The following is a 26,200-nucleotide window of genomic DNA, read 5'->3' as shown; positions in this document are numbered from 1 at the left end:
GATCCTATGCCACGTACCAATTATTGTTGAAACGCCCACTGTACTCACCCCCTTGTGGCTGCTGTGATGCCATCAAGTGCCCATCCAGCTCTGGGTAGGCTACCACCAGTATGCAGGCTATCAAGGGGGTCAGGTTCTGATGGGCACCCCTTCCACATTGGGAGGCCATCTCCAGCTGGGCCTCTGCCGTCTTCCGTGCCCAGCGTCTCAGATCCTCCCACCTTTTTCGACAATGGGTGCCTGCTGTAGGCCCCCAGGGTCCACACATCCTTGGCAATGGCACACAACAATCCCTTCTTTTGATGGGTACTGACCTGCAGAGGTGATACAGATGGGAGGACATATTACACATATAATCCAGCCTGTCACACATATGGCCCACCAATCACATTTCCATCTCCATTGGCACATGCATCGCCCAGCGCCCAAAATGTACACTACCACCAGACGTTCCCCCCAATGACACAATGCTTGCACACACATCTCTATGCATCCTTGCCATATGCATCGTGCCCAAGGTGTACTCACCTGTTGGTCTGGAGGCCCATAAACAGTCCATAATGGGGTAGGACCCCATCTACCAGCCGCTCCAACTCCTCCAAAGTGAAGGCAGCGGCCCTTTCCCTGGTCCCACGGGCCATGGTAGGTTCCAGACACAGGTCACAGCAGCACATGCAGTGTAGGTGTTGTCCTGTGGAAAGTCAGGAAACAAGTGAGGATTTAGATAGGAAATGGCAGTAACGTTCGCGGCAGTGCACACCATCACCGCCGGCGCTGATCCACATTGGCCACTGTACTCGATAGAGCCCCATGTTAGCCAATGAGGAATTCCACGGCGGTGCAAGACTGCCTTCTGCCACGACACCCAAAGTCTCCGGAGTTACCTCACTTCCACCTGTCCCATGATACAGCACATGCGTTCGCCATTTCATGGTGGTGGACAACGATCAGATTATCCATAACTTCGTCATTGCCTAGAATTGCACATACATTGCCATTCCCACTGTCCCATCACATTGATCCTGTATGTACACTGAGGTTGTGGTTCCATTGTTCAAATTGTGACAGCCTACTTACTCTTGTGTCCCTTAGATACCTACCACTGTGGATGAATAGGAGGAGGAGGAGACAACCCAACGTGTACAGACCCCTTGTGGACTTGGCTACACTGGAGGACAGGCACATTATAGTCACCTATAGATTGGACAGGGCCACAATCACAGAACCGTGTGCCCAATTGGAGCCTGACCTGATATCAGCTATCTGTCATACCACTGGGATCCCCCCTCTTGTGCAAGTGCTATCAGTGCTCCATTTCCTGGCAACTGGTTCTTTCCAAGTGGCAGTAGGCTTGGCAGCAGGAATGCCACAGCCAATGTTTTCCATTGTGCTGGCAAGGGTATTGTCTGGCTTGGTGGAACACATGTGCAGCTACATTGCTTTCCCCCAGGTGAAAGATTTGGCCACTGTGAAGGCAGGATTCTATGCAATGGGGCATATCCCCAATCTTATTGGGGCGATTGACTGTACACATATTGAGTTTGTCCTCCCGCCAGCATGAACAGGTGTTCAGGAATCGGAAGAGTTTCCACTCAATGAATATGCAATTGGTGTGCCTGGCGGATCAGTCCATGTCCCATGTCACTGCCAAGTATTCTAGGTCGGTGCATGATGCCTTTGTCCTGAGGAATAGTAGCATCCCAAATGTGATGGCCCAACTGCAGAGGCACAGGGTGTGGCTAATAGGTGAGCCAGAGTCCCCACCCACTGTATGTCAGTATATGCCTTCAGGTGTTTTCCCCATAGCACTGTATCAGGCTAATGTTTGTCCCTCAATACCTGCAGGTGACTCTGGCTACCCAAACCTATTGTGGCTCCTGACCCCTGTGAGGAATGCCAGGCCAGGGGCTGAGAACTGTTATAATAAGGCACATGGGCGAACCAGAAGAATAATCAAAAGGACCTTCTGCCTCCTGAAGGCCAGGTTCAGGTGCCTCCCTCTGACTGGTGGATGGATCCCTGTGCTACTCACCCGGGAAGGTCTGCCGGATAGTAGTGGCATGCTGCATGTTGCACAACCTAGCCCTCAGATGACATGTGCCTTTTCTGCAGTAGGAGGAGACTGGAGATGCCCCTGTGGCAGTAGTGGACCCTGAGGACAGTGAGGATGAGGAGGCAGAGGATGAGTATGTGGAAAACAGGACATCAGTTATACCTCAATACTTCCAATGACACACAGGTGAGACAGTGGAACTGATGATTGCTTTGGCTATTGATTTCATCTGTGTGACTGTAGCATGATGGCATTCACTTCCTTTGCATCTCAACTTACTGTCACCTATGGTTTGTCATTTTACAGATGTTTGTGATATGACATCAGTGTCCTGATGTGATTACTACAGACAGTTACAGGTCGTTAATTGTATGCAATCACAGTGTTCAGATCATTTGCACTAGATGTGACTGTTCCCCTAAATGCACAGTCTCAATACATAAAATACTATCAGTCAAATTGTGTTCAAGGGTGTTTATTGTAGTGCTATAAAATTGAGGGAAAAGTTCAATAGAATGGGTTGATGGTAGAGGAAAGTCCAGGGTATTGTTGCAGTCTGTTTGTAGCACAGGTCCATAGGAAGTGGAGCAAAAGCAGTTCAAAGTAGACAAAGGGGGTCATTCTGACCCTGGCGGTCATAGACCGCCAGGGCCGGGGACCGCGGATGCACCGCCAACAGGCTGGCGGTGCATCCAGGCCAATTCTGACCGCGGCGTTAAAGCCGCGGTCAGAAAAGGGAAACCGGCGGTTTCCCGCCGGTTTTCCCCTGGCCTGAAGAATCCTCCATGGCGGCGCTGCAGGCAGCGCCGCCATGGGGATTCCGACCCCCTTCCCACCAGCCTGGTTCTGGCGGTTGTGACCGCCAGAACCTGGCTGTCGGGAACGGGTGTCGTGGGGCCCCTGGGGGCCCCTGCAGTGCCCATGCCAATGGCATGGGCCCTGCAGTGGCCCCCTAACAGGGCCCCACAAAGATTTTCAGTGTCTGCATAGCAGACACTGAAAATCGCGACGGGTGCAACTGCACCCGTCGCACCCTTTCCACTCCGCCGGCTCCATTCGGAGCCGGCATCCCCGTGGAAGGGGGTTTCCCGCTGGGCGGGCGGGCGGCCTTCTGGCGGTCGCCCGCCAGCCCAGCGGGAAACTCAGAATGACCGCCGCGGTCTTTTGACCGCGGTACGGTCTTCTGGCGGTTCCCGCTTGGCGGGCGGCGAAGATTAGAATGACCCCCAAAGTGTCAGGGTGGGACACAAGGGGGACAATTCGGAAAGTCTCATTCCGGGTGGTTGTCTTGGTCTTGGCAAGTGTGTCTGGCTTCTGTCTGGGTCACAGGGAACGTTTATGGGGTGGTTCACCTTCTGCAGGGGGAAGGGGGCTGGTGGCCTGTGGGTCTTGTGGTGGGGCCTCCTGTCCACTAGCTGCAGTGGAAGTGGAGGGCTGGTCAATAGACTGGCTAGTGGTAGGGGCCCAATGCTGTGCTTTTCATTCCCTCATGATGTTTGCCATGTCTGCCAGCACCCCTGCTATGTTGATTGTGGTGGTTTTGAGGGCCTGCAAGTCCTTCCTGATCGCCTGATGGTGTTTCTCCTGCAGCTGATTGTTCTCCTGCATGTTGTCAAGGATCTGGCCCATCATGTCCTGGGATTGTTGGTAGGCCCCCAGGATCTTGGTGAGTGCCTCCTATAGAGTCAGTTCCCTGGCCCTGTCCTCTCCCTGGTGCACAGCGGTCCTCCCAGTGTCCCTGTTACCCTGTGCCCCTGTCCCCTGAACGGTGTGCCCACTAACACTGACCCCAGGTCCCTGATTGTCTTGGGGGTAAGGTGTGGACTGGGGTCCCTGTACAGGTGGGCACATTGCTGAATGATGTGTCCTGGGGACAGAGGTATGGGGATGCTGGGTGGGTGCTGTGGTATTGGATACTGCTGGGGGAGACTCTGTGTTGGACTGGGAGTGGGCTGGGGTGACTGACTGTCCAGTGGTCCCTGGGGGTTGTTGATCCAGATCCTGAAGTCCAGAGTTACTGTCATCACTGGGGGCATCTTCTCTTGGGGGACTGGATAGTTTTGGAACCTCCTCTCTGCTGACATTGGCTGCAGCACCTACTGGGATGTAAGTGAACTATTATGCTTCATGCCTGTGACATATTGTACCTCCCTAGTTTCCCCTCTATCGTTGCTGTTGCCCTGCCACCTTTGATTCTGTATGGCGATGTATTGTGGGATTGTCAGTTCCCCTATGATGTGCATGCTTTGGTGATGGGTGTCCATTCAGGGCTGGGAGGGCTGTCCATGCATTGGTATAGCATGCAGGGGTTAGTGATATGTGTGGGTGCAGTGTGTGGGATGGAGTGGAATGATGGGAGTGATGGTGAGGCTGTGAGATAGCATGCAGGTATGTGGATTAATAAGTAGTAAATGTTGACTCACCAGTGTCCAGTCGTCCGGCAACTCCAGTGAGTCCCTCAGGATGCAGTAATGCCAAGACTCGCTCCTCCGATGCTGTGAGCTGTGGGGGAGGAGGTGAGGGTCCACCTCTGTATGGCAAGATGGTGCCTTGCTGCCACGGAATGTACCTTCCCCTGTAGGTCATTCCACCTCTTCCTGATGTCATCCCTTGTTCTTGGATACTGTCCCACAGAGTTCACCCTGTCCACGAATCTCCATAGCTCCGTCTTCCTGGCAAGGATATTTCCTGTACTTGTGCTCCAAACTGCTGTGGCTCTACACTGACTATTTCCTCCACCATGACCTGCAACTCCTCATCTGTGTAATGTGGATGCCTTTGTGGGAAGATGGGTGTTGTGTGGTGTGTGTAAGTGTGTGGGTGCTGGGTACTGTGGTTGGGTGTGCGTAGTGGGATACGTGAGGGATGTATGGGTGTATATGTCTAATTGTTGCAGTGGTCTTGATGTCAGTCTGGTGGCAATAATTTGAATTCGGAAAGGTTTGTGGGTGATGTGGGTGTGTGTTTTATAGTGCTGTTGTGGTATGTGTATGAGTGTCAGGTGTGTGTATTTGGTATTGGCCAATGTTATGTATTTTAGTATTTGGGTGGCCATTCTGAGCGCACCGGTGTCTACCACCAATGGTTTACCACCGTTGAATGTCCGCTGTGGTGATTCATGGGTCATGATGTATTGGGGGTTGTTTTGTTGGCGTAATGGTATGGGTGTTGGTACCGACAGTTAACACTGATCTTTGGGCTGGTGGATTTGTGTATGTGGCAGTATTCTGTCAGATTGGTGTGTGTGTGTCATAATTTGGTGAATGGATATTCACCACCGTGGCAGTATGTTGGCAGCCGTCACCATGGCAGTAAGTGGGATTTACCGCTAATGTCATGAGAAGGGCCTATGTCACTTCACATATCACAAAGTCAGAGAAAACAGAGATAAAGGAAATGTGGCAGATTTATGCAGAAAAATCACTATTGAAGAAATTGTACAGTTTCATCTTGAAAATGCTGTTGTATAGGGAGATAAGTTATTTTCATTGTTGTGGTAGATTGAGTTCAGCTAACTTGTTCTCAAAGTCTAGGGGAATAGTTTGGGTTAGTGTAGGCCTTGCTAACATGTGAAGCAGAGTATTGAAATAATCTGCAGAAATTCAGTACCTAGTACCTAGCAGAGTTCGATACGGAGTGTACAGATATTGTAAAAACAAATGTGTTAGATATGTACTATTCAAGAAGAAGTCCACAGCTAGAAAATATATGTCTTTACAAAATTCTGCAGCACTATAGGTACAGAAATAATGTGTTGGAAAACATTGTTGAAGGCAAATATGGTGTAGTTGGTTGTGACGCTTATTTAGTTTGGCATACAAAAGGTAATTTAATCAAACATAGAAAACGTACTTGTCAAACTGCTGAGAATTTCTTTTTTTTCTATTTAGCACATCTCCAGCTATTCAAACCCTGGCATTGTAAAACACAGTTACTTGGACAATATGACTTTCAATGTTGTAAAAGACAGAATTCAGTGTCCAATATTTCCAAACTACCTGAAGATGTTCAATTAAGAAATTGAATAAGAAGAAACAATTGCTACTGACATAGCAAAGGAAAGTTCACAAAGCAGCCAGAGTTCTGTGCCTCTCAGTCAATATCCTCTTGGACAGCCAATAATCGAAATTAAGCTGCCATAGCGATGAATGAAATGGAGACAGCAAAGCAACAAGCATGAGAACAAAATGTTAACTTCGAACAATTAGTGGAACAACTCAGTAAGGAGTAGAAAGACAAAGGAAAAAAAGAGCATTTTTTCTATCATGAAAACCATCAATGTAAGTGTTCAAGTTTTAAACCAATTCATTTGTATATCAGTGGACAAGCTGGAACTGGAAAAAGCTACAGATTATATTTTATCGTGTGTAGTAACAGCTCCTACTGGATTACATGCACACAGCATCAAAGAAGTTACGTTACATTTTCTACTTATGCTTCCTGTTGAACACAATATTGAACTAGAGTACCAAAAGTTATCTGAGAAGCTTGTCATAAAGTTTCAAGAGTTTTGAAGAAATTTAAATTTTTAGTCATCAATGAGGTTAGCACATTCTCAAACGTAATGCTTGACTTTGTACACTTGAAAATGCAACAGATATTGAAGACAGACTATGAAACACCTTTTGATGGAAAACATCTAATTGCTTTTAGTTATTTGTTACAACTTACTTTAGTGAAAGAACCGCCTGTCTTTAAGACACTCTTTCATGCAGAAACTCATAATTCTTTAGGGAGCATTAGAAATGTCAACATTTGCTTGAATTTACAGACTAAAGAATGAATTAGAAAAATGTGTCAAGTGACAGATATTTGATATGCAAATATTCTAAAGGATATTAGATTAGGGTTACTCTCAAAAGAAGCAACATTTTGCTATTAAACCCACCTTATCAAGAATATATTTCCTTCCATATCATCTGCAGCACAGTTAATGTTTGAGTGTATACGATAATATAAATCATTTGTCTGCCAATGCCTATGATTCAAGAAAGTACGTCTTTTAATGAACAATTACTACAACAGGAGAAAGAACAAATATTATAATTAATATCAATTGATAAAGTGGAACACCAAGAAGTAACAATACTATTGAATGAAAAACTACAATCAAAATGGAATTCTTTTGAAAAATCAGTTTCTAAACCTGCAGGATTAGTAACGTGTTTACGTGTCTGTAAGAACTCTAGGATAATCTTGCTGCGTAATTTAAATGTTGAAGAAGGTTTAGTTAATGGAGCCATGGAAAAATAATTAACTTCATTTTCTATCCAATTAAATTTGATGATCTTGAAGGTGTAAAATAGATAGTGTCTGTTGCACGTTTCTTACTTGTTAAAGACTTGGTAGCAGAAAGCAGTTTCAAATACCTTTAGCATATGGTATAATAATACATAAGGCTCAAGGTTTACATATAGATGCAGCATTTATTAATATTGGTAGCACTGTAGACAAGGAGGGCATGTCCTTTGTAGCATTATTACTCATTAGAAGTTTGCCTGATTTGTATCTGATAGAGTTTGATGAGACTAAAGTAAATGCTGATTTGAGTTGTGCAGTGGAGTACAACCGTTTGAGAAACCTGTATGTTCCACATCTAGGATAGACCCAGTTTACAAAAGCCTACAATCTTACCAAAACAAAAGATTTTAAAGGACCAGAGTAATGTTCCTGACATAAAGAAGAAGAAAAAAAGAAAGAAGTAGTGCAGAAAAAGAGTACTAAAAGAGATGCTGAAATTGTAGGTTACCAGTTATCAAATTTCTCCAGATTCAGCTGCTATGCTAATGTAGTTCTCAATGCACTATTCTGTTTACCTACTTTGGTTCATCAAGCTAAACAGAAAAATCAAAAAAGATTAGGCCCTGCACTCTTAGGCTTGTTAGAATGCTTGTGCAGTGATACAGACAAAAACATACTCTGCATCTTGTTTTAGAGATCTTGCAGATCTGTGCACTGGTTCTGTGCACCTATCACCTAAAGCACTTAAGAAGATTCACAGGAATTCTTGATGGCCCAAATAGGTATTATAGAAGAGGAGATGTTGCCTATTAACTAACTATTTGGACTAAGTTTTTTCATGGCAGCATGATTGTGAAAATTGGTACTTTTCTTCATAAAGATACATAGATTCAGAATGATTTATCTACCTAACTCTATCAGACTGTAAAGCTGTCAGTTCTGAAAAAATATTTAAAGATGCATCACAGAATAATACATGCACAAAACATAACTCAGACCTTTTATCAACTTTGAACATCAGAAGAACTGGAAAGTATATCATCTTAATGCTACAGCGAAGCAATGCAGATGGAACTAAATTGGAGTTGCAACTTACAAATTTTAAAGCTAGGCAAATGTCTATTCCTGGTAAAATATATAACTGTACAGACATTATTTTCCATGAATGGAAAACGTTTCCATGGCTGTACCGGTATATATTTACATCTGGACATTAGACCATCTGCATAAAAAAATGCAAGTGGATGGACAAAGTTTAATGATAGCAACCTTACATTCAAGCTGAGATTACTCTATACTCTATAAGTTACCAAATTATTATCTTCTGTTTCTTGAACCAAAGTTCTAAGAAGGATCACTAATGGAGAAATGGAGTACTGCATAGTTATGGCGTTTAATGCAACAACATAAGACATCAAACGACCTAATAAGGGTGATGTCTGTATAAGGGATTGTAAATCATGTCTACGAAGACTGAACCACGTCAAACATCTACAGAAGATAAAAAGGAAGACTGCTAAACTTCTCTTTGAAGAACAGCTGGAAAATAATAAAATTAATAATACCACTGTTATACTATACTCCTATTCAATGGATTACAAAACTTTATGACATCATGCGGCTTACCCCGGGTGATATCTTTATACACCTTTTAATTACTAGTATGATTTATATACATTAATTATATTACAAAGCTATCATATAATTTATAATATTTAAGAACTATAGATAAAACAGTTTGGTAACTATTTGTAGTGAATGTCATACATAGTAATGTTAATTTGAAATAACGTGCTATGTAGTTATGGGTTTTTATTTTGCAGTCCATATGACAAAATTTTTTCCCCCCAGAGGTCAAGGATGAGTATCTATACGCACTTCATATATATAGCAAAAGTATAGAAGCGGAGAACTGTGGACAAGGGAACATGGCATGCTTAAATAACATTTGTAATTGCTATACAGTAGTATACATTTCTTGTTATTTACAATATCTTTGTTATTACTAATAGATAAGTTAATATTATGAAATTTTAACTTCTATTTATGCTTTCACCCTTTTTATTCAAACTCAAGGACCCATTCATTACAGTATTGTAGATAGACCATCCATAAATATACCCAGAGACATATAGGTGGTCATTATGACCCTGGCGGTCTTTTGACCCACAGGGTTAATGTGAAGGTATCACCATCAATGAGGCTGGCAGTATATACCTACACATTATGTGTGTGCAACTTGTACTGCTGTGGCGGTATGAACCACCGGGCCGGACATGTACATCTCCGGCCCGACGGTCCGCAGCAGATCATGGAAACCATGCAGTAGGGCTACCGGTGACAGGGAATTCCTTCCCTGTCACCAGTAAATGGCTCCCCCCAGCAAGCACCTGATCCCCCCACCCCTCCTACAGAGGGCCACCCACCCCCCTACAATCACAGGACCCCTCATCCCCACCCCCTACAGTCACAGTGTCCCCTAACCCTACCTCCCCTGCTTACATATAACCCCCACCCCTTCCCTACATACATGCACATCTATACCCATACACCACGCATACACCCATTCACTTACATTTCCATACCCGCATCCACTCACACTCATTCTTACACACATCCACCCACAATCATCTATACACGCATCCACTCACACTCATCCACACACTCATTCACTCACACATACTCACATACATTCAGGCACACATACAATCATCAATACACGCATACTCACATGCATACACACTGACATGCAGACACACACTCACTTCAAAATGTATACATGCATCCACTTACACGCATACAACCACGCACAAACCAGAGCACTCACAGTCACATTCACACATGCACACACACATTCATACACACACACAGACACCACAAACTCACATGCGCACACAGAACACTCAGCACCCTACCACCCCTCTCCCCTGTAGGACACCCGACTTACCTTGTCCGGCAAGGAGGTCGTCCGGCAGGGAAGGGGAAGGGGGCTAATACTGCCAGCAGCGCCCCACCAGCAGCACATCGCCAGGCCATATTAGTGGTCTTAATATGGCTGGTGGCGTCCTCCTGGCAGGACGGTGCAGGTGGTAGCAGCGCCAGTGTACCAACATCTGCCAGCATAGCTACTGCTGGATTTTCAGCCAGAGTGTGCCGGAAATCCGGCAGTAACCATTATATGGCGGGTGAAGACGGCCAGCAAACACTAGTATATCACCTGACACATCCAGTGATTCACATATCTATACACTGATACATGAAGGTACATTGTAATTCTGACACTGACACACCCAGATAGACACTAATCCATGCAGTAATATACCCAGGAAAACATAAATGCATACACTAACGTAACCAGGTACACAAATATATATCCTGACACTGCCAGGGAGTCATTCATTTGTACAATAATACATGCAGGCACATACTAATCGAGACACTGACACACCCAGATAGACACATTTCCATACACTGGCATACCCAAGCACATACAAATGCAGGTACTCACTCATGTATACACTGATACATACAGACACATACAAATATAGACAGTGACACACCCAGATATACACTGATGCATACACTGACATACTCAGTCAAAGAATGATGAATAAACTAATACACCCAGATAGACACTAATACATATACTAACACACCCAGGGAAACACTGTTCTATATACTGACACACCCAGGAACACACAAATATCCATACAGTAACACAAACAGTCAAATGCTTATGCTTACAGTGACACACTAGTACATACTGTGACATAGTTAGGGACACACCTTGCATATACTGACACACCCAGGCACACACCTATGGATACACTAACACATCCAGGCAAACACTTGTATATACCATGACACATCCAGGGACTCACTCTTCTATACACTAATACATGCAAGCACATACACTGACACATGCAGTTAGATACTAGAGCATATAGTAACATACCCAGGGAAACACTGATGTGTACACTAACATAGCCAGGAACACTTACACATATCCTGACACACCCAGGGAGTCACTCATATACACACTAATACATGCAGGCAGATACTAATTGAGGCACTGACACACACTGATAGACACTGATGCACAAACTAATATAACCAGGCACACACTAATGCATACACAAATCTAGTCAGGTATACACTCATCCCTACATTCAAACAGTCAAGTACACACTGATATATACATTAACACACCCAGGCACACATCAATGTATATACAAAGTCACACAGACATATAAAGTAAGAGACTCAGGCACACACTTATGCATACACACACACACAGCCAAGCACCAACTGATATATATCCCAACACTCCCAGAGAGTCACTCATGTATACACTCATACATACAGGCACGTGTAATTGAGTCACTGATACACCCAGATAGACACTGATGCATACACATCTCACATCCAGTCAAATACTAATGCATATACGGGGCAGCAAGGTACACACTCACCCATACATTCACACACCCAAGCACACACTGATGTACAGACAAAGACACCCCAGCAGACACTAATTCATATACTGGAACTCCCAGGCACACACTGGTATATATCCTGACATACCCGCTCCCTCATGACTCACTCATGTATACACTGATACATGCAGGCACATACTAATACAGACACATACTAATGCAGACACTGAAACACCCAAACAAACAATGATCTATATACTGACATACACAACTAAACAGTAATGTAAACACTAACACACCCAGACAAACACAAATACATTCTGTTGGAAAATGTCCCTCTATGAAGGGTTCCCCCCAAACTTTTAGCATTCCTCCTCCTCTTTTTCCAACCTCGTTGTTGGTGTAGGACTCTGCACACTTTACTACTGCTAACCAGTTCTGAAGTGAATGTACTCCCTCTATAAAACATGGCAACATTGGCTCATACCCAATTGGCATATTTAGTTTATGTAGGAAGTTGGCTCTGTATGTGCTATTTCAAAGTAAGGAATAGCATGCACAGAGTCCAAGGGTTCCCCTTAGAGGTAAAATAGTGGTAAAAATAGATAATACTAATGCTCTATTTTGTGGTAGTGTGGTCGAGCAGTAGGCTTATCCAAGGAGTAGTGTTAAGCATTTGTTGTACATACACATAGACAATAAATGAGGTACACACACTCAGAGACAAATCCAGCCAATAGGTTTTTGTATAGAAAAATATCTTTTCTTAGTTTATTTTAAGAACCACAGGTTCAAATTCTACATGTAATAGCTCATTCGAAAGGTATTGCAGGTAAGTACTTTAGGAACTTCAAATCATCAAAATTGCATGTATACTTTTCAAGTTATTGACAAATAGCTGTTTTAAAAGTGGACACTTAGTGCAATTTTCACAGTTCCTGGGGGAGGTAAGTTTTTGTTAGTTTCACCAGGTAAGTAAGACACTTACAGGGTTCAGTTCTTGGTCCAAGGTAGCCCACCGTTGGGGGTTCAGAGCAACCCCAAAGTCACCACACCAGCAGCTCAGGGCCGGTCAGGTGCAGAGTTCAAAGTGGTGCCCAAAACACATAGGCTAGAATGGAGAGAAGGGGGGTGCCCCGGTTCCGGTCTGCTTGCAGGTGAGTACCCGCGTCTTCGGAGGGCAGACCAGGGGGGTTTTGTAGGGCACCGGGGGGGACACAAGTCCACACAGAAATTTCACCCTCAGCAGCGCGGGGGCGGCCGGGTGCAGTGTAGAAACAAGCGTCGGGTTTTCAATGTTAGTCTATGAGAGATCTCGGGATCTCTTCAGCGCTGCAGGCAGGCAAGGGGGGGATTCCTCGGGGAAACCTCCACTTGGGCAAGGGAGAGGGACTCCTGGGGGTCACTTCTCCAGTGAAAGTCCGGTCCTTCAGGCCCTGGGGGCTGCGGGTGCAGGGTCTCTCCCAGGCGTCGGGACTTTAGGTTCAAAGAGTCGCGGTCAGGGGAAGCCTCGGGATTCCCTCTGCAGGCGGCGCTGTGGGGGCTCAGGGGGGACAGGTTTTGGTACTCACAGTATCAGAGTAGTCCTGGGGTCCCTCCTGAGGTGTTGGATCGCCACCAGCCGAGTCGGGGTCGCCGGGTGCAGTGTTGCAAGTCTCACGCTTCTTGCGGGGAGCTTGCAGGGTTCTTTAAAGCTGCTGGAAACAAAGTTGCAGCTTTTCTTGGAGCAGGTCCGCTGCCCTCGGGAGTTTCTTGTCTTTTCGAAGCAGGGGCAGTCCTCAGAGGATGTCGAGGTCGCTGGTCCCTTTGGAAGGCGTCGCTGGAGCAGGATCTTTGGAAGGCAGGAGACAGGCCGGTGAGTTTCTGGAGCCAAGGCAGTTGTCGTCTTCTGGTCTTCCGCTGCAGGGGTTTTCAGCTGGGCAGTCCTTCTTCTTGTGCAGGAATCTCCTTTTCTAGGGTTCAGGGTAGCCCTTAAATACTAAATTTAAGGGCGTGTTTAGGTCTGGGGGGTTAGTAGCCAATGGCTACTAGCCCTGAGGGTGGGTACACCCTCCTTGTGCCTCCTCCCAAGGGGAGGGGGTCACTATCCTAACCCTATTGGGGGAATCCTCCATCTGCAAGATGGAGGATTTCTAAAAGTTAGAGTCACCTCAGCTCAGGACACCTTAGGGGCTGTCCTGACTGGCCAGTGACTCCTCCTTGTTATTCTCATTATTTTCTCCGGCCTTGCCGCCAAAAGTGGGGCCTGGCCGGAGGGGGCGGGCAACTCCACTAGCTGGAGTGTCCTGCTGGGTTGGCACAAAGGAGGTGAGCCTTTGAGGCTCACCGCCAGGTGTGACAATTCCTGCCTGGGAGAGGTGTTAGCATCTCCACCCAGTGCAGGCTTTGTTACTGGCCTCAGAGTGACAAAGGCACTCTCCCCATGGGGCCAGCAACATGTCTCGGTTTGTGGCAGGCTGCTAGAACTAGTCAGCCTACACAGATAGTCGGTTAAGTTTCAGGGGGCACCTCTAAGGTGCCCTCTGTGGTGTATTTTACAATAAAATGTACACTGGCATCAGTGTGCATTTATTGTGCTGAGAAGTTTGATACCAAACTTCCCAGTTTTCAGTGTAGCCATTATGGTGCTGTGGAGTTCGTGTTTGACAGACTCCCAGACCATATACTCTTATGGCTACCCTGCACTTACAATGTCTAAGGTTTTGTTTAGACACTGTAGGGGTACCATGCTCATGCACTGGTACCCTCACCTATGGTATAGTGCACCCTGCCTTAGGGCTGTAAGGCCTGCTAGAGGGGTGTCTTACCTATACTGCATAGGCAGTGAGAGGCTGGCATGGCACCCTGAGGGGAGTGCCATGTCGACTTACTCGTTTTGTCCTCACTAGCACACACAAGCTGGCAAGCGGTGTGTCTGTGCTGAGTGAGAGGTCTCCAGGGTGGCATAAGACATGCTGCAGCCCTTAGAGACCTTCCTTGGCATCAGGGCCCTTGGTACTAGAAGTACCAGTTACAAGGGACTTATCTGAATGCCAGGGTGTGCCAATTGTGGATACAATGGTACATTTTAGGTGAAGGAACACTGGTGCTGGGGCCTGGTTAGCAGGGTCCCAGCACACTTCTCAGTCAAGTCAGCATCAGTATCAGGCAAAAAGTGGGGGGTAACTGCAACAGGGAGCCATTTCTTTACACAAGCCCCCCCCAGCCTACAGGCCAGGAGACTCAGCCCAAGCTGGGAGAGTCTTCCTAGTCTGTCAGGCGAGGAAGAGTAGGAGAAATAGGCTGGTTAGTTGCAGGGCCTACTCTGCCTTACATCCTTCTGTTCAGGTCATTCCCTTTGGGGAACTGACCCACTTCCACAGTGATAGGACCTATTCTGAATGGCCTCTTGTCTGCCTCTTCAATGTCTCCACCCATTCTTTCTATTTTGGTCTTAGAGGTATCCACCTCTGCTAACCTTATCTTGGCCAGGGTTACCCCTAGCTTACCCAGAGAGGTTACCCAGAGCTGGAGTAACCCCACCATGACCAATAGGGTCAGGGGGCCTAACTTGCTATTTGGCATGGGGTCAGACCACCATGCTAAGGATAGTGCAGCCATAAAGGCTAACACCCAGCAGAGGCCACTGACAGCTGTCAGTGCCCAGAACCACACCTTTAGCTCTTCACCTAAAAGGGAAGGGGCTAAGTTACAGGCTTCTTTGGGTTCAGGTTGCCTGTCTGCTGTATTAGAGTGGGGGGTTACCACATCTTGTAGTAAACACCCTTCTTCCACTCTTTCTTCTGTTAGCTGAGGAGCCACCCACTCAGGTTTAACAGTTGCCTGACTAGCCAGGACTTCTTGTGGGTCAGGTTGGACTTTATCAGGGCCATTTTTGGAGTTCTCCCCTACTGGAGCAAAATCCCCTTGGCTTGCTGTAACCTTGGCTAAAGGTTGTCCACCCTTCCTACTCTGTTTTCTTTTCTTCTTCTTCTGGGGCCTGCTTGCATTTACTGCAGAGGCAGGACTTCCAGAATCCTTGGGAGAGGACTGGCACTGGACCAGTTTCTCTCTTGGGCTCTGACTAACCTCTGGGTAGTCATTTCCAAGGAGACAATCAAGGGGGAGGTCTGTACTGACTACTACCCTTCTCCAGCTAAGAGTGCCACCCACTTCTATGGGCACTAAAGCCACAGGCCTCTTAGTGACCCTGTCTAGGCTAACTCTTACCCTGGCAGTCTCACCTGGGATGTACTGGTTTGAGAGCACCAGCCTGTCATGCACAATAGTGTGACTGGCACAAGTGTCTCTCAGGGCAGTGGTTGGGATTCCATTCACCAGTAGGTGGTGGAAGTGTCTACTTCCCTCTGGAATCTCCAACTCACCTGTTGGGCCCTGTTTCCAGTTGAAGGCTAGGAAGACCTCCTCATCTGAGGAGTCATCTCCCATGGCTACACTGGTTACCCCTGGAATTTTGTTCTGGGGTTTGTTTTTGGGACAAGAAGTGTCCTTGGTGTGGTGCCCAGACTGTTTACAGTTGTGGCACCATGCCTTAGTGGCATCCCAGTTCTTACCCTGGTACCCACCTTTGTTTTGGGTTGTGTCTTGGGGCCCACCCACCTGTTCTGGCTTTTGGGGGCCTACAGAGGACTCTTTTTCTTTGTTTCTAGTGTCACCCACTTTCTCCTGGGGAGTTTTTGTAACCCCTTTCTTTTGGTCACCCCCAGTGGAAGTTTTGGTTACCCTAGTCTTGACCCAGTGGTCTGCCTTCTTTCCCAATTCTTGGGGAGAAATTGGACCTAGGTCTACCAGATACTGATGCAACTTTTCATTGAAGCAGTTACTTAAAATGTGTTCTTTCATAAACAAATTATAAAGCCCAACATAGTCACACACTTCATTTCCAGTTAACCAACCATCTAGTGTTTTTACTGAGTAGTCTACAAAATCAACCCAGGTCTGGCTCGAGGATTTTTGAGCCCCCCTGAATCTAATTCTATACTCCTCAGTGGAGAATCCAAAGCCCTCAATCAGGGTACCCTTCATGAGGTCATAAGATTCTGCATCTTTTCCAGAGAGTGTGAGGAGTCTATCCCTACACTTTCCAGTGAACATTTCCCAAAGGAGAGCACCCCAGTGAGATCTGTTTACTTTTCTGGTTACACAAGCCCTCTCAAAAGCTGTGAACCATTTGGTGATGTCATCACCATCTTCATATTTTGTTACAATCCCTTTGGGGATTTTTAGGATGTCAGGAGAATCTCTGACCCTATTTAAGTTGCTGCCACCATCGATGGGACCTAGGCCCATCTCTTTTCTTTCCCTTTCTATGGCTAGGAGCTGCTTTTCCAAAGCCAATCTTTTGACCATCCTGGCTAACAGGGGGTCATCTTCACTGGAGTTATCCTCAGTGATTTCAGAGGTGTTGGTCTCTCCTGTGAGGGAACCAGCATCTCTGACTATTATTTTTGGAGTCAGGGTTTGAGGGACCCTGTTCTCCCTAGATAGGACTGGTAGGGGGGAATTTTCCTCCAAGTCACTATCCTCTTCCTCTGAGTTGCCACCCTCAGAGGGGTTGGCCTTTTCAAACTCTGCCAAAAGCTCCTGGAGCTGTATTTTTGTAGGTTTGGGGCCCATTGTTATTTTCTTTATTTTACAGAGTGACCTTAGCTCCCTCATCTTAAGATGGAGGTAAGGTGTGGTGTCGAGTTCCACCACAGTCACATCTGTGCTAGACATTTTGCTTCTAAAAGTTGGAATACTTTTTAAGAATCTACAACTAGTTCTAGGTTCTAATTCAAACTTTTACAAACTTTTAAACTCTAAAAGAAATGCTAAACAGGATCTAACACAAGGCCCTAGCAGGTCTTTTAAGAATTTAGAAAACTTTTCAAATTGCAAAAATCAATTTCTAATGACAATTTTGGAATTTGTCGTGTGATCAGGTATTGGCTGAGTAGTCCAGCAAATGCAAAGTCTTGTACCCCACCGCTGATCCACCAATGTAGGAAGTTGGCTCTGTATGTGCTATTTCAAAGTAAGGAATAGCATGCACAGAGTCCAAGGGTTCCCCTTAGAGGTAAAATAGTGGTAAAAATAGATAATACTAATGCTCTATTTTGTGGTAGTGTGGTCGAGCAGTAGGCTTATCCAAGGAGTAGTGTTAAGCATTTGTTGTACATACACATAGACAATAAATGAGGTACACACACTCAGAGACAAATCCAGCCAATAGGTTTTTGTATAGAAAAATATCTTTTCTTAGTTTATTTTAAGAACCACAGGTTCAAATTCTACATGTAATAGCTCATTCGAAAGGTATTGCAGGTAAGTACTTTAGGAACTTCAAATCATCAAAATTGCATGTATACTTTTCAAGTTATTGACAAATAGCTGTTTTAAAAGTGGACACTTAGTGCAATTTTCACAGTTCCTGGGGGAGGTAAGTTTTTGTTAGTTTCACCAGGTAAGTAAGACACTTACAGGGTTCAGTTCTTGGTCCAAGGTAGCCCACCGTTGGGGGTTCAGAGCAACCCCAAAGTCACCACACCAGCAGCTCAGGGCCGGTCAGGTGCAGAGTTCAAAGTGGTGCCCAAAACACATAGGCTAGAATGGAGAGAAGGGGGGTGCCCCGGTTCCGGTCTGCTTGCAGGTGAGTACCCGCGTCTTCGGAGGGCAGACCAGGGGGGTTTTGTAGGGCACCGGGGGGGACACAAGTCCACACAGAAATTTCACCCTCAGCAGCGCGGGGGCGGCCGGGTGCAGTGTAGAAACAAGCGTCGGGTTTTCAATGTTAGTCTATGAGAGATCTCGGGATCTCTTCAGCGCTGCAGGCAGGCAAGGGGGGGATTCCTCGGGGAAACCTCCACTTGGGCAAGGGAGAGGGACTCCTGGGGGTCACTTCTCCAGTGAAAGTCCGGTCCTTCAGGTCCTGGGGGCTGCGGGTGCAGGGTCTCTCCCAGGCGTCGGGACTTTAGGTTCAAAGAGTCGCGGTCAGGGGAAGCCTCGGGATTCCCTCTGCAGGCGGCGCTGTGGGGGCTCAGGGGGGACAGGTTTTGGTACTCACAGTATCAGAGTAGTCCTGGGGTCCCTCCTGAGGTGTTGGATCGCCACCAGCCGAGTCGGGGTCGCCGGGTGCAGTGTTGCAAGTCTCACGCTTCTTGCGGGGAGCTTGCAGGGTTCTTTAAAGCTGCTGGAAACAAAGTTGCAGCTTTTCTTGGAGCAGGTCCGCTGCCCTCGGGAGTTTCTTGTCTTTTCGAAGCAGGGGCAGTCCTCAGAGGATGTCGAGGTCGCTGGTCCCTTTGGAAGGCGTCGCTGGAGCAGGATCTTTGGAAGGCAGGAGACAGGCCGGTGAGTTTCTGGAGCCAAGGCAGTTGTCGTCTTCTGGTCTTCCGCTGCAGGGGTTTTCAGCTGGGCAGTCCTTCTTCTTGTGCAGGAATCTCCTTTTCTAGGGTTCAGGGTAGCCCTTAAATACTAAATTTAAGGGCGTGTTTAGGTCTGGGGGGTTAGTAGCCAATGGCTACTAGCCCTGAGGGTGGGTACACCCTCCTTGTGCCTCCTCCCAAGGGGAGGGGGTCACAATCCTAACCCTATTGGGGGAATCCTCCATCTGCAAGATGGAGGATTTCTAAAAGTTAGAGTCACCTCAGCTCAGGACACCTTAGGGGCTGTCCTGACTGGCCAGTGACTCCTCCTTGTTATTCTCATTATTTTCTCCGGCCTTGCCGCCAAAAGTGGGGCCTGGCCGGAGGGGGCGGGCAACTCCACTAGCTGGAGTGTCCTGCTGGGTTGGCACAAAGGAGGTGAGCCTTTGAGGCTCACCGCCAGGTGTGACAATTCCTGCCTGGGAGAGGTGTTAGCATCTCCACCCAGTGCAGGCTTTGTTACTGGCCTCAGAGTGACAAAGGCACTCTCCCCATGGGGCCAGCAACATGTCTCGGTTTGTGGCAGGCTGCTAGAACTAGTCAGCCTACACAGATAGTCGGTTAAGTTTCAGGGGGCACCTCTAAGGTGCCCTCTGTGGTGTATTTTACAATAAAATGTACACTGGCATCAGTGTGCATTTATTGTGCTGAGAAGTTTGATACCAAACTTCCCAGTTTTCAGTGTAGCCATTATGGTGCTGTGGAGTTCGTGTTTGACAGACTCCCAGACCATATACTCTTATGGCTACCCTGCACTTACAATGTCTAAGGTTTTGTTTAGACACTGTAGGGGTACCATGCTCATGCACTGGTACCCTCACCTATGGTATAGTGCACCCTGCCTTAGGGCTGTAAGGCCTGCTAGAGGGGTGTCTTACCTATACTGCATAGGCAGTGAGAGGCTGGCATGGCACCCTGAGGGGAGTGCCATGTCGACTTACTCGTTTTGTCCTCACTAGCACACACAAGCTGGCAAGCGGTGTGTCTGTGCTGAGTGAGAGGTCTCCAGGGTGGCATAAGACATGCTGCAGCCCTTAGAGACCTTCCTTGGCATCAGGGCCCTTGGTACTAGAAGTACCAGTTACAAGGGACTTATCTGAATGCCAGGGTGTGCCAATTGTGGATACAATGGTACATTTTAGGTGAAGGAACACTGGTGCTGGGGCCTGGTTAGCAGGGTCCCAGCACACTTCTCAGTCAAGTCAGCATCAGTATCAGGCAAAAAGTGGGGGGTAACTGCAACAGGGAGCCATTTCTTTACAGTTTACCTTTAAATCCCTATTAAAGTGCACTAGATATGCCCAGGGCCTGTAAGTTAAATGCTACTAGTGGGCCTGAAGCGAGGATTGTACCACCCATATAAGTAGGCCCCTATTCATGTCTGAGATATGCCACTGCTAGGCCTGTGTGTGCAGTTTTACTGCCACATCGACTTGGCATTTAAAACTCCTTGTCAAGCCTTAGATTCCCCATTTCTTACATATAAGTCACCCCCAAGGTAGGCCCTAGGTATCCCAAAGGGCAGGGTGCTATGTAGGTTCAAAGCAGGACATTTACCTGTAGGTTTAACATGTCCTGGTAGTGAAAAACTCCTGAAGTCATTTTTCACTACTGTGAAGTCTGCTCCTCTCATAGGCCAGCATTGGAAATGTCCTTATATAGGTTTAAGTGGTAAATTCTGATCTGATCCCAAGGGTAGGTCACTCCCCCTGCCACTGCAGCTCCACCATCCCAGGCACCCTGAGACCTCCTAGCAAACCCAGCGAACTCACAGTAAGTACCCCCCCACCGCCCAGCCCCTCGACCAGCCCCGCGCTACTCACCTCCTCTCCTGCCTCTTTTCTTCTTCTCTGTTCTTCCTCTGTGTTCTTCTTCTGTAGTCTTCATCTGTACTCTTCTTTCTCTCCTGCTCCCCGTCTTCTGTCTTCATCTGTGTTCTTCTTCTGTGTGCTTCTCTCTCTCTCTTTGCACCGCGACCTGCGTGTGCTTTCTTCTTCTCTGTCCCTCTTCTTGGCTCTTCCCTCTGCTGCTCGTCACTCCTCTTCTTCTTTACCTTCTTCTGTATTCTTCTGTCTTCTGCGCTCCTCTTCTTCCTTACCTTCTTCTGTGTTCCTCTGTCTCCTGCGCTCCTCTCCTTCTTTACCTTCTTCTGTATTCTTCTGTCTTCTGCGCTCCTCTTCTTCTTTACCTTCTTCTGTGTTCCTCTGTCTTCTGTTCTTCGGCTCCTCTTCTTCTTTACCTCATTCGCCTCCCCCTCTGTAACACCTCTATCTACCTATCTACCTATCTCTCTATCTTTCCCCCTCACTCGCCACCTCCTCTGTAACCCCCCATCTACTCTACCTCTCACCCTCACTCACCTCCATCGCTGCAACCCCCTATCTTCTATCTCTCACCCTCACCCACCTCCACCTCTACAACCCCCCCTCCTCTATCTTCCTAACCTTCCTCCTAACTCTCTTCCTAAACTCTTCCTAAACTCACCCACCCTCCCCATCTCTTCTCCCCTCTACCTGTCCCCCCTCCCTCCGCTTTCCCGCCGCCACCTCCTGCATGCCCCCGCCCCCACAGCTCCCATTCGTCGCCCCACTCCCGTCCCCCGCCCCCAGCTGACCCCTCCCCCCCTCCTCCCTCTTATGGCGGCCGCTGCGCGACCGCGCCACTGGCGCACCGAAGGCGCGCCTAAGGCAAGCCCGTCTGCGCCCGTCCGCGTCTGGCCCGCGTCCAGCGCCACAACCCCTGGTCCTCAGCACTCCCAAACCCCGCTGCACCGCTACAACTCCATCACCCTCCACGCCCTCAACCCGGGGCGCTCCAGCACCTGCTTCCAAGCTAACCCGAAACGTACCCATGGACCCTTCGCATGTCACACCTGCAAACTTGCCTTCCACCACGAAACTACCACGACCACCAGCCCACGCGCCATCAACCACCTCAAATGCATCCTGGTCAACGCTCGATCCATCCACAAGCACGCCGTTGAACTCTGGGACCTCCTGGACTCCACAGCACCAGACGTCGCCTTCATCACTGAGACCTGGATGAACGCCTCTTTGGCCCCCGACATCGCCATAGCCAGCCCCGAAGGCTACAAGATTTCCAGGAAAGACCGCACCAACCAAGTAGGAGGAGGAATCGCCATCGTCTTCAAAGACTCCATCAGCGTCACCACCTCCACCGAAGGCACCCCCCTCGCCGCCGAGCACCTGCACTTCCAGATCCGCACTGACCCCAGGACCATCCTCAGAGGATCCCTCATCTACCGTCCCCCCGGACCGCGCACCCTCTTCAGCGACTCCATCACCGACTTCATCTCCCCGCACGCACTCGCCTCGCCAGACTACATCCTCCTCGGCGACCTCAACTTCCATCTATAACAGAACAACGACCCCAACACCACCGCCCTGCTCGACAACCTCGCCAACCTCGGCCTCAAGCAACTGGTAAACACCCCCACCCACATCGCCGGACACACGCTTGACCCCATCTTCTCTACAAGCAAACACGTTTCCTTCAGCCACGCCTCCGCTCTACACTGGACCGACCACAGTTGTGTCCACTTCACCTTCCAACGCGAGACCCGCCACCTCCGCACTCAACCCATCCCTCGTCGACAGTGGAACAAAATCCCCGAAGAACAGCTTTTCTCCACGCTCATTGACAACCAACCTACCTTCAACGGCGACCCCAACGACGCAGCCCTCAGCCTCACGAACTGGATCACCAACTGCGCAGACAACCTCGCTCCCCTCAGACGCCTTCCAAGACAGGCCAACACCAAAAAACCTCTCTGGTTCTCTGACACCCTTAAAGAATCAAAGAAAAACTGTCGCGCCCTCGAGAAAGCCTGGCGTAAGGACCACACCGCAGACAACATGACCGCCCTCAAGAATGCTACCCGCGAACACCACCACCTGATCCGCGCAGCCAAAAGGAATTTCTTCACAGACAGACTGGACAAAAACAGACACAACAGCAGAGAACTCTTCAGCATCGTAAAAGAGTTCTCCAACCCCAACGCCAACTCCATCACGCCCTCACAAGACCTGTGCAACTCCCTTGCCACCTTCTTCCATCGTAAGATTACCGACCTACACGACAGCTTCGGACACCAGACCCAGCCGACCAACACCGAACCCACACCCCCAGCCATCACCCTCAACGCCTGGACCCACATCAACACAGAAGAAACCAAAACCACCATGAACTCAATCCACTCCGGTGCCCCCTCGGACCCCTGCCCAACCTTCATCTTCAATAAAGCCGACAACATCATTGCCCCGCACCTCCAGATCATCATCAACTCCTCGTTTTCGTCTGCTACCTTCCCCGAAAGCTGGAAACACGCTGAAGTCAACACCCTACTGAAGAAACCTACGGCTGACCCAAGCGACCTGAAGAACTTCCGCCCCATCTCGCTCCTCCCCTTCCCTGCCAAAGTCATAGAGAAGACCGTCAACAAGCAGCTTACCAACTTCCTTGAAGACAACAACCTTCTCGACCCCTCTCAATCCGGATTCCGAGCCAACCACAGCACTGAAACCACCCTCATCTCAGTCACAGACGACATCAGAACCCTGATGGACAACGGTGAAACAGTCGGCCTCATCCTCCTCGACCTCTCGGCTGCCTTCGACACCGTCTGTCACCGCACCCTAATAACCCGCCTCCGCTCCACCGGGATCCAAGGCCAGGCCCTGGACTGGATCGCCTCCTTCCTCTCCAACCGCTCTCAAAGAGTCTACCTCCCACCTTTTCGCTCAGACCCCACCGAAATCATCTGCGGCGTCCCACAAGGCTCCTCGCTCAGCCCGACACTCTTCAATGTCTACATGAGCCCCCTCGCCGACATCGTACGCAAGCACAGCATCATCATCATCTCCTTCGCCGACGACACTCAACTTATACTCTCCCTCACCAAGGACCCCACCAGCGCAAAGACCAACCTGCAAGATGGTATGAAGGACGTCGCAGATTGGATGAGACTCAGCCATCTGAAACTGAACTCAGACAAAACGGAAGTCCTCATCCTCGGTAACACCCTGACCGCCTGGGACGACTCCTGGTGGCCCTTGGCACCGCACCGACCCCCTCAGACCACGCTTGCAACCTCGGCTTCATCTTGGACCCACTTCTCACCATGACCAAACAAGTCAACGCTGTGTCCTCCTCCTGCTTCCTCACCCTCGGCATGCTCCGGAAGATCTTCCGCTGGATCCCCGCCGACACCAGAAAGACCGTGACCCACACCCTCGTCACTAGCCGCCTGCACTACGGCAACACCCTTTACGCTGGGACCACCGCAAAACTCCAGAAACGTCTGCAACAAATTCAAAACGCCTCCGCCCGCCTCATCCTCGACATACACCGCAACAGCCACATCTCCACCCACCTGAGACACCTGCATTGGCTTCCCGTCAGCAAAAGGATCACCTTCCGACTCCTCACCCACGCACACAAAGCCCTCCACAACAAGGGACCAGAATACCTCAACCGCCGCCTCAGCTTCTACGCCCCCACCCGTCTTCTCCGCTCCACCAGCCTCGCTCTCGCCGCCGTCCCTCGCATCCGCCGCTCCACAGCGGGTGGGAGGTCCTTCTCCTACCTGCCGGCCAAGACTTGGAACACTCTCCCCACCATCCTCACGACCACCCAGGACCACTCCGTATTCCGGAGACTCCTCAAGACCTGGCTCTTCGAGCAGCAGTAACCCCTTCCCCCCAGCGCCTTGAGACCCGCACGGGTGAGTAGGGCGCTTTGTAAATGTTAATGATTTGATTTGATTTGATTTGATCTGAGTGGAGTAGACTTGTAATTTTTGGTATGGTTGGAATGATAGTAAGAAATCATACTTACTGGTAAAGTAGAATTTTATATTACTACTTCACAAATGCCACTTTTAGAAAGTAGTTACAAATAAACAGGATAACTGAATATTCCCCACAGAACTGGGTAATCTAAACTGTAAAGCACACAATGTTCATGGAAGAATCATTTACATACAAATATTTTTGCAATATTAAATACTATTAATATTGTAATTAATCATAGATCAAATTCCATAAATGAATAAATCTTCAAACAACGTGCAATTTGCTTCTGGAAAAATCAAGATATTTTTTTGTATATATACACTAATAATATATTCATCATAATAGGAAAGCAACAAAGAGAATTTGTTGTGTTTTTATACAAATGCTCTGGATAGCCCTCTAGTCCAGAATCCCTGTAAATCCAAGAGACTGAAGGAGAGCACCAACCTTTCTGACTCTCTAACCACAAAAGGTTTGAGTGCTATATGCAGTCTTTCAAACAATCCGAAATCACTTGTAATGGACTCCAGCAGCTCATGCGAAGAATTGGGTCATGGAGAGTCTAAGGTCGAAGTTTCGGTCTCACAAGGCTCAAACCATCCATGAGACCATCTTCAGGACAATGTGGTAAAGTGGATTAAATCACAATAATTGTTGCTCTACATCACAATGAATAACTCACATAAAAAAAAATGCTAAACAACACTAAAGGGCAGCAGAAAACAAACCACTCTGTACATGCAAGTGAATAGCTCATTTAGAAGGCACCCCAGAACACAGCCTACATAGATCTCAGTGTAACACGTGCCTTTTTCACATCGTCATAACATGCAATACCAAATTTACACCAAAATGTGTATAAATATGTACACACACACACATATATATATATATATATTTATATATATACACACACATATATACATACAAACATACATACACATATACACATACATAACATAAAATCACCCACCAGTGTGCCTCAAACAACTGACAAAAGGTATAAACCCTCAAGCAAAGTGAACCAACTAATACCCGAAACCAATTCCAAAAATAAAGCAACACAGCATTTTAATACTTGCTTCAACATCACCTGCCTAGAACAGCATTGCTTAATCCTTTTCATCCGGCACATCCAACTAAACAAAAAACATACCAAATCAAGAGTAAAGTTCTAACATCCGATCTACAGTAGCAGGACTCTCACAGGACCATGCTTACTGCTAGTCAGTTACTACAGTATAAAGAAAGGAC

The sequence above is a fragment of the Pleurodeles waltl genome, chromosome 1_2 (assembly GCF_031143425.1).
Source record: "Pleurodeles waltl isolate 20211129_DDA chromosome 1_2, aPleWal1.hap1.20221129, whole genome shotgun sequence".
NCBI lineage: Eukaryota > Metazoa > Chordata > Amphibia > Caudata > Salamandridae > Pleurodeles > Pleurodeles waltl.
The sequence above is the reverse complement of the archived record's forward strand: the minus strand, read 5'-3'. Positions refer to the sequence as shown.